General features: G+C 46.3%; 1 long non-coding RNA gene across 1 annotated transcript; it reads right to left on the bottom strand.

Annotated features, from left to right (window-relative positions):
• Positions 1–314: 314 nt before the first annotated feature.
• Positions 315–6,600, bottom strand: LOC132503138 (uncharacterized). Its single transcript, XR_009534553.1, has 3 exons — positions 6,541–6,600; positions 2,622–3,111; positions 315–443 (listed from the first exon to the last, which is right to left on the bottom strand). It is a non-coding gene; the product is annotated as an uncharacterized LOC132503138 (long non-coding RNA).
• Between the last annotated feature and the right edge of the window lie 3,293 nt (positions 6,601–9,893).

The raw sequence follows: 9,893 nt of genomic DNA, 5'->3' as shown, positions 1-9,893 counted from the left end.
GAACTGGGGAGCCCAAAGCAGCAAAAACACATCGTTTAGGCCAAAATAGAGATTTTAGCGGCAAGCTTTTCAGATAATTGCAAAGGCTTCCTTCTCATAGTGTGTGGAAGGCAACATCAGTTAGGAGAAATGTTTGTTTTGAGATTCCCTGGCTTTGGAAATATTTACTTGCAATATCGTTGCAGCCCAGGTATTTATTTTGGGGTTTTTGACTGAATGCCTAACTCCAGAATTCCTTTTAAGAAGAAGAACCAATCGCCAAGAGTCAACTGGATTCCTTGCCACTTACCTTCTCTTCATTCCAAATTCCAGAGACAAGACAAGAGTTCGTTTCTGAGGCTGATACAGATGGATTTTTCCAAGGGGGATGCCAGCATCACTCCTTGAGCCTCTGGTAATTATGCCTCCTGGAAGCCCTCTGCCAACCTCTTCCCATCAGACATCTGGCCCCAGCAGGGAGAAACAGGGACCAAGGCACTTACTTTGGTTTTGACATCAGCAAAGGAAGGCTGATTAAGTTCATCATGAGAGCAAATAAAACCTACCAAACCGTATCTCTCTTCGTTGTATCACCTGCATTTCTAGAGCTGGCAAAGGTCTCACTTCCCTTTCTTTTTTCATTTTGCTCTGGATTAAGGTGTGATTTTTTTTTACAGTTGATTAGAAGATAATAATGCCAGTGAGCTTATTGTTAATTGTTTGTATCTGTACTTAATACTTATAAGTGTGCTCAATTCTTGTGAGCTAATATTTGGCTTGTCAGATGTGTTAGTCATTGTAATTAATTGAGTCCACGTACATTTACTGGTGCCGTGGGGAGAGTTATAGGAACAGCAGCAGATATGAAAGATCTCCACCACCTGCGCTTATCCCTAGAAAGAGAACCTTGGGGGACTGGATCCTTCGGGTGACACTCATTCCTCACCTGACCTCTTTCCTTACTCCTCCCGAGACGGTCTTCTCTGCAAGACCCTCTATATCCTCTCTCTCATGGCTCCCTGTTAATTTCTATTGTACCACCAGGCCCACCTGCATTGTTTGTGGGGTCTGGTGCAAAATAAAAACATGGATCCCCTTGGTCAAAAATTATGTGGGATTTCAAGATGATGACAGCAGAGTATTAAATCCACCGTGGGGCCCTGTGACTGGTTAGGTCACCTGCCGGTGAAGCCAGTTCTGCATACCACGATCGCCTTTTGCCTTTTCCCCAAAGGCATCTCCCCACCAGAAAGCACCCCATCCCTCTTCTCTACAGCTGGAACAGTGTGCGGTATCCAAGAGGGGCTCAAGAAATGAGCAAAAGAGTTTTCCAAATGCAAGCCTGAAAAATGCAGAGCGTCATCATGGAGCTCCCCTGTCCTCCTGTGGATGGGACAGAGGGAACCTTCTGGAGGAACAGAAATGTTCTATATCGATGTAGGGGTGGTGGTCACGGGGTGTAAACCCTTGTCAGAACTCATCAAAGTAGGGCCTCCCTGGTGGCGCAAGTGGTTGAGAGTCCGCCTGCCGATGCAGGGGATACGGGTTCGTGCCCCGGTCTGGGAGGATCCCATATGCCGCGGAGCGGCTGGGCCCGTGAGCCATGGCCGCTGAGCCTGCGCGTCCGGAGCCTGCGCGTCCGGAGCCTGTGCTCCGCAACGGGGGAGGCCACAACAGTGAGAGGCCCGCATACCGCAAAAAAAAAAAAAAAAAAAAAAAACTCATCAAAGTAGACTTCAGAGGACTGCATTACACTGAGTATCATTGCACATCAAATAAGAAATAGCCTAAGAAACCCCAATAGCTCCACATTAACCTCAGGATAAGGTCTGTTTTTGTTATATGTCACACAAAGTCCCTCCCCAGGGGGCCATTCATAGTTTTCCAGTCTCACCTCCAGCACTTCTGTGGCTCCCTATTTTTTAGCTGTGCTGGCTGCAGCGTGCCCCACCTCTGTGCCTTCTTACTCAACTGCCTCCTGGCCAACCAGGAGTAAAAAATCAAATACTAATAACCGGTAGGGCATCAGCACTAACTGGAAAAGACTAAGGAGCTGGACTGGAGTCCTGGAGCTTGCTGCTGTACCGGGTGTTAACCCTTCCATTTCCACATTACGGGGAAGCAGATGGAGTCCCAGGGGAGAGAGGGTGGGGAGGGAGGCACGCGGTGGGCTGCAGGCACTGGCTATTTACCAATCAATACAGAGGTAATCAAACATGTGACCTGGCATCGCCAGATTCGTATGTGCCTCCTGATCTTCAACCCACCACCTAAAATGCGGGCCAGTCCTTCCTTCTCTGGCTGACACTTTCCTCCTCCTCCGCCAAACCTCAGCTTAAGGGTCTTCTCCTCCAGGAAGCCTTCCCTGACCCCATCTTCTCTCTTGATCTCTCCTTCCATATCTCCATAATAGCGTCTACCACACTGTCCTAGATGAACTGACATCTGTCTTCTCCAGTTCTTTAAGGCTGAGCTGGTGTCTTCCTATTCCCATAGTCCAGCAAGGTGCCAGACCCACAGAGACCGGGGTGCACACATGAGTGAAAGGGTTTTCTTTTGGCTTTCCTGGCACATGGTGCAGACACAGATACACACGTGTGAATGGATGTGTGAATGAATGAATGATTGAATGTCCTCTTTACCTTATCTGTAGTTCCTTTAATCGAGGCAGTGGGGAGACTTGGTACCTGGGTTTGGTGAGGGGGTATTGCAGCAGCTAAGATCTCAGACTCTGGACTCAGGCAAACTGGAGAGATCCTAGCACTTGCCGGTTGGGATGCTCAGGCAAGAGACTTGACCTTCCTGAGCATCAGACCAGGTCAGTATTGAACTGGCTTCACAGGGTTGCTGAGAAGCTCAAAGGAGACAATATCTGCAAAACACTTAGCCATCAGCAGCTCTGACTGAAAGAGAAGTTGGATCTTGTTCACCAGGGAGGCTGAATCAGTAGATGTGGTCACTGGATGATAGGAAAAGGAGTCATCTGCCATTTGCAGCCATCCTCAAATAGGCAGCTCTGACTTTTGTCTTCCATGGTCTACCTCATCTCCTGCATCAGATGATTGCACAACAGAAGTGAAAATTTCTCTGCAATAAGAATACAACTATTGGCAGATGTCACTGAGCCAAAATCTGGAAGACAATAAAAATGGGCATTTTCTCGTTGGCCTCCACCTTCTTGTTTCTCTGTAGGAAGACTGCAATTTCAGCCCAGAGAGAGAAGACAGTGGTCCTCAATCACAAAAATCAAGAGAGAAACCAGTGCACTGATTGCCTTCCCAATCAAATGCCTTGTTTTCTGCCTTTATGGATATTCCACCCAAGAATAATTCTTGGCTAAACATGGCATAAATTGTCCCATTGCCCCATACTTCCACCTCCTTCCAAACCACGGTCTCCCAACCAAGTCCTGAATTTCCAAGAAAAGGCAGTTTTGTATCCCGCCTGAGAACTCAGACTATAGAATCAGATTGGAGTTCCAATCCTACCCTTACCAGTTCCTGGCTGTGAGATCTTGGACAAGGCTCTTAACCTGTCATAATTTTATTTTCCTATGCTGTCCGGCAAGGAAAGAACAATGTCTATATGGCAGAGTTTCTGTGAGGACTAAGTGACACGAAGTGGCAGAACTTGGTGAGATTTCATGAAGTGTTGGTTGTTATTATACTCATTGTTGTAAAAAAGAGGATATTGGGGGTCTTCCCTGGTGGTCCAGTGGTAAAGAATCTGCCTTACAATGCAGGGGATGCGGGTTCGATCCCTGGTCAGGGAACTAAGATCCCACATGCCGCCGGGCAACTAAGCCCACATGCCACAACTACTAAGCTCGTGCGCCTCAACTAGAGCCCACGTGCCACAAACTACAGAGCCCACATGCTCTAGAACATGCAGGCCACAACTAGAGAGCCCATGTGCTCTGGAGCCTGTGCACCACAACTAGAGAGAGAAAACCTTCACGCCACAACTAGAGAGGAGTCCGCGCGCCCCAAGTAAGAGCCCACACACCACAACGAAAGATCCCACATACCACACCTAAGACCCAATGCAGTAAATAAAGTAAGTAAGTAAATAAATAATAAATAAATCTTTTTCTAAAAAAGGATATGGGATGGCAAAAATACTTAAAAATTTTATAATATACCCTGCAGACCTGCAAAATCGGGAAGACCTCACTGCATAAATCATCTCATCAGCTCCCGATGTGGTAGACTGAAAAATGCCCCCTCATGCCCCCGCCAAGATTTAGAATCAAATCCCTGGAACCTGGGAATGTGATCTTATTGGAAAAAGATCTTTGCAGATGTAATTAGGTTAAGCGTCTTGGGATAAGAAGGGGCCCTAAGTCCAATTCAAGTGTCCTTAGAAGAGAAGAGAAAGGGAGGAGACATATGAAGGCCATGTGAAGACAGAGGCAGAGATTGGAGTGATGGAGCCACAAGTCAAAGAATGCCGGAACCACCCAAAAACAAGGAAGGATCCTCCCCTAGAGCCTTCAGAGGGAGCATGGCCCTGCCAACACCTTCATTTCTGGCCTCCCTCCAGAATTGCAAGCAAATATACTTCTGTTGTTTTAAGCACGCAGTTTGTGATCATCTGTTACAACCGCCCAGAAAACTAACACATCCTATGGCATCCTTAATGGGGAATGCAATACCTTGCCTCACAGGGCAGTTCTGAGGATGAAGAAGAGTGATTCTGCAGGTTTCCTGCCTTGAGCTGTTTGGGTAGAAGCCAGCATGGGGCCCTTACAGCCTGATCATTGAGAACAGACAGACGGGTTCAAATTCCAGCTTCCCTTTTAACCACTGTGCGATCTTAGACAGGTGACTCAACCTCTCTGAACTTTAGTTTCTTCATATATAAAATAGGAGTAGCAATATCCTTATCTCATGAGGTAATGGGATGATTCAGAAAATACATCTGATGTGTCTAGTATGCAGAAAATGCGATGATGACTCTTGGGGGGAAATCCACCTAGCTTCCATCTAGGCAAGATGTTAATGTGGTTATGGGGTGACTGTGGCCGTGGGGTGTGCACAAAGCTAAACAGCATGAGCGGGGTGACCCTGTGGCCCTTCCTGGTTAGCGTGGCTAGAAGGAAGGGCCTGGCTGTCTCGAGGTGCCTCGTGAGATAGCCCACACTCAGGCCTCCTGCTTTATTGTTCCTGCTGAAATCAAAGGGGACAGAAAGCCTTGAAAGTCAGCCCTGTGCTCCCAAAGTGTCGCCCTGTGTCTGCCAGGAACCTTCTAAAGGCAGTGACTTCTAAACAAGCAATATTGACTCCACGGCCATTCCTGCTCCTGCTTCCTGAGTAGGTCTGTGTTCAGAAGGCCCCGCCATCCATGACCCTCCTACTTACTGCCTAGAAGGGGCACATCCTTTCCACTCAGTTAAAAGGCCATTTTTCCAGTGAAAGCAGGTCATATTTCAAACTGCATTGCCAAGGTATCGGGAGCCAGTAAAAGGGGGCATTTAACACCGTATTTATTTTGACTGGCAAAACAGGTCATGGCTGTAAAAGAAACAGCTCTTGAGAATGAGGCAGGCTCGCCGACTCTGGGCTCACTCTTTCTACCCACACACACACTGTTTAAAGCATTCCAGCGCTGCTGCCAACTTTCCTGGCAGAGCTCTTATTTCTTTACATGTATGTTGCATTCCATCTGTTTAATGTGCTCTCTGTGCCATTCGTGGATTTTGGCAAAGGGCTGGCGAGGTGGCATGGCATGCTGAGGCTTGTTCTAAGCAAAACAGGGCATGAGGCAGAGGGAGGCTGGAGGCTGATGAAAGGGTCCCATTTCCCCTTTGGTTCAGGGGGGCCCGGAGTTGCAAAGACAGAAGGGGAATCGAGAGCAGTTTTTCTCCAGATGTGGCTGAATCCTGTGTGTGCTACTCCTGCCGCTCACGCTTCGGGGGATTTGGGGCTGTACTTTTACAGTTTCTGATACATGGACAGAAACATTGAAGTGATAGAGAAAGGTAACAGGGGGGAAATCGACTCATACTCATGAATCTGGGGTTTCCCTAGAAACCTTCTAAGGCGAAGGCCAGAAAATGCCAACACCTGGATCCGATAGGCCCAAGGCCTAAAGAAAACTGGACTCAATCTTTACATTATTCTCAAGAACCATTAAGTACTTGGTTGGAGAAGCTGAGGCGACATGCTGTGATTTGGATCCTATTTCATCTACTTGGAAGACAGGAAAGCCAGGTTTATGCACCGCCAAAACATCTGGTGAATTCAGTTAAAAAGAAAACGCGCCACTCCAGTTGGGGGCTGGGGGCGTGGAGGTGGGGACAAAACCCTTCAGAAACAGTTGTTGGGTATTGGGTGACCAAGACCATTCTGCTGATTGACTCAAATATTCACTTTTCCATCGGTCCCTGTTGAAGAGTTGAGCTCTTCAGAATGGGGACACAAAGGCTCTGCCACAAAGATCCTAGGGTTAAAAGACACAGAAAGGTTCTCACCTTATGAAAAAGTTCGAGGGCACATTTTTTTTTTGAGTCCAGCCAAGAGTGTGAACAGAATCCCCCTGTTAAGAAATGGAATTACTCACCTGAATCTGGAGAGATGACATGGTACAGGAAAAAATAAGATACAGCCTCCTAATAAGAAACAGCCACATGTGGAATAAAATTAGTGCGAGTTGTGTAATCCCAGTTGGCCAGTTGTAAGAACAGGGAGGGGAAAGGAGGAGGGGGAACATGTTTCAGATGTGATTCAACAGGTCCTGGAGCCCGTCCTGACCCTCTGGGTTGGAATTTCTGACTCCCTTCTCTGCCTTGACTCAGAATAGAAAACCGTATCCTGACCGCGCGTTTCTTTTTATAGAATTAAACTTTCTTGCCAACTTCCTCCAGAGCACAGGATCATCCCTCGTCGGCTCTAAACAATACGCCAGTCATCAGATGGAAGTGAGGGGGAGCACTGACCTGTTTGCACCAAACATAACCCAGGCCCCGAGCAGAAGACAAACAACGGGAACAGAGCTTGGCTTTCGTAGCCGGCCTGGTAAATACAACATGTCCTTACAGGTTGGAAAACCGTCTGGCTCATCTTTGTACTTTCTCTTCTTTCTCCCACTTCTTCTAACTTGGATCTCATCATTCGGCTTTGACGTGGGCCAAGTTCACATTTGCCAGATACCGAGTGGATAATGGATGGTTTGTAAGATTAGTAATAGGCTAGGGATGAGGAGTGAAGCAGCCAAGGGTTTACTGTCTGTGCGTATTGAAATAACTTCTCTTGATCCCAGTTTCCCACCCAACCCTGGGAGGCTGGCCACGTGCTGATGGGAATCAGGGGGGATGGGAACAGAATGCTTTAGTTCCCATCCATTTGTCGCCATATTTGCACTGGCAGCAAGATCTCCAGGATACCCGCTTGCCCTGGCAAATCAGTTAGCAGGGGTCATTTCATTTCTTGGGTGTAAGATATACTGGGGCTTGGAAGTCCAAAGGGGACGTTAGTAGAATGCAAAGTGTTTAGTAGTCCCTCATTAAAAACTGATTTTGTTTTCAACGCTTTGAGGACGGAACAGTGAAGTTGGAAACTGTGCTTGTAATTGGGAGCAGGTCTCCTGCCAGATTCTAACAGCTTCAAGGGATATCCAGTTTTAGGTTTACAATACTACATTCTGGCTCATTGAAATTGCATCTAAACGTTGCCAGAATGTGTCATAAACTACAAAATCTGTACTGAGATATATCGACATAATGGCTCTGTAGCCTTAAGTCAGAGGGCTTGGGGAGCAGCATTTGTTCTCAGCAGGATCATTCTTGCTTTGTCTCACAGAAGACTTGGGGCACCTGGGACAATTATCATTCATGGGATTCCAACCCTGGTCTGACCAGTTTGCTCAGCTACTTAGGACACCATGCTAAAGGACTCTAGACACAAAGCATCTTCTTTCAGATCCTCCATTGACCAAGCTCTCTCCTGCCTCGGAGCCTTTGCGCGTGATATTCCCCCTACCAGGAACCCTATTCTCCTGGCTGATTCCTAATCTATCCCTCAATTTACAGGCTGATTTTTCATGGAAGGCTTCCCTGACCCCTCAGACTGGGTTCCTCTGTAGCTGTTTTAGTCCATTTGGGCTGCTGTAACAAAAATGCCGTAGACTGGGTGTCTTAAACAACAGACATTTATTTCACACAGTTCTGGAGGCTGGGAACTCCAAAATCAAGGCAGAGTCAGTGTCTGGTGAGGACTCACTTCCTGGTTCATAGATGGTTGTCTTCTTGCCATGTCCTCACATGATGGAAGGCATGAGGGAGCTTTCTGAGGTCTCTCTTGTGAGGGCACTAATCCCATTTGTAAGGACTCTGCCTTCGTGACCTAATTGCCTCCTAAAGACCCCACCTCCTGATACCTTCACATTGGGGGTTAGGATTTCACCCTATGAATTTGGGGACACAAACATTCAGTCCATGGCACTAGCACTTATCAAAATTGTAACTTAAAACTTCTGTTTCATGCTTGATTAGAGCTGTAACTTCTCAAACTATAATGTGCACACGAATCATCTGAGATTGTGTTAACATGCAGATTCTGATCCAGCTGAGCTGGGGTGGAGTCTGAGAGTGTGCATTTCTAACAAGCTCGCGGGTGATACTGATGCTGCTGGTCCATGGACCACACCCTGAGAGCAATGGTACCAACCTCTCTCAATCACAGTTCAGTGAGAGAAGAAAGCCTGGCAGAAAATGAGTTGAGCTACCATCTCAGTTCTCCTAAGGATGGTGCTTAACTAGAAACACTGGCTAGAAGTTAGTTCCTTAAACATCTTGCATGCCTTAAGGCAAGGTTTTTCAACCTCCATACTGTTGACATTTAGAGTTGGATAATTCTTTGTGGTGAGGGGCTGTGTATTGTGGGATGTTTAGCAGCATCCCTGGCCTTTGCCCACTAGATGCCAGTAGCACCATCCCCCAGTTGTGACATCCAAAAAGATCTCCAGAAATTGCCCAAGGTCCCCTGGGAGGCAACATTGCCCCTACAAGAACTACTGCCTTAGGACATTAGGGCATCATCCTCTGGCATGCCCAGCTGAGAAGAGTGGGAAGTCAAGGAAAGTGTTTTGCCCATGGCTATAGTCCCGTTGTCTAGCACAGCGCTCTGTATATGGCGGACCCTAAATATGCATTTGTTGTTGACTGACTGAATGAATGAATGAAAATAAATGAATGAAAATGAACTCCCAAATCCTGCTTGGCTGATGGGTGAACAGAACTGCCTTCACACAGTCTCCAACCTCCGCCCCTCTCTACCCCTCAAAAAACAGTAAAACTTAGTGGGCCAGTTGTCATCCAAGGCACAATTTTTCTAAACGTAGCATTTTCCAAAGTAAATATCCTTTTGAAAAAAAAAAATGAAGATTCTCGCTTGAGATCTTTTTTTAAAAGTCTCCAGTGACTAAAATCCTCTTACAGTAAGTACCCAGAGAGTTGCATTTGCTTAAAGAAAAAAAAAATGCCATTTTTAGTCTCAAGTGTAGAAAGTACTTGAAAATCATATACTTTTTTTCTTTTTGCATCTGACTGGGCAAATTACAAAATGGTAGAATTAATTTTGGTTCTAGATTGATTCTAAAACGCCACCTCAGACTGAGGCCTCATGGATAAAGTAACATCAGGAACTTATTTGAAAAAAAAAAAAATCCCTGTAGTAAAAACACCATGAATTTGAGGAAAAAACAGTAGTTGTAGGGTTTGGGAGGGGGGAGGGGTAATCTTATATGATTTCAAGAGGAAAATTGCAAATAAATAAAGATAAATCTGCACCTTGCTCAAAAGCTATGGACTGGGGTTCTATTAAGAAAAAAAGTGAATTCGTTCAATTTGCTTGTTTCTACACACTCAGAGACTTGGAGACAAGTTTTCAAACCAAATTGCTACATAGAAAGCAAAG

This window comes from Mesoplodon densirostris, chromosome 15 (assembly GCF_025265405.1).
Source record: "Mesoplodon densirostris isolate mMesDen1 chromosome 15, mMesDen1 primary haplotype, whole genome shotgun sequence".
NCBI classification, from domain to species: domain Eukaryota; kingdom Metazoa; phylum Chordata; class Mammalia; order Artiodactyla; family Ziphiidae; genus Mesoplodon; species Mesoplodon densirostris.
This window is presented reverse-complemented; position numbering and strand designations above follow the sequence as displayed.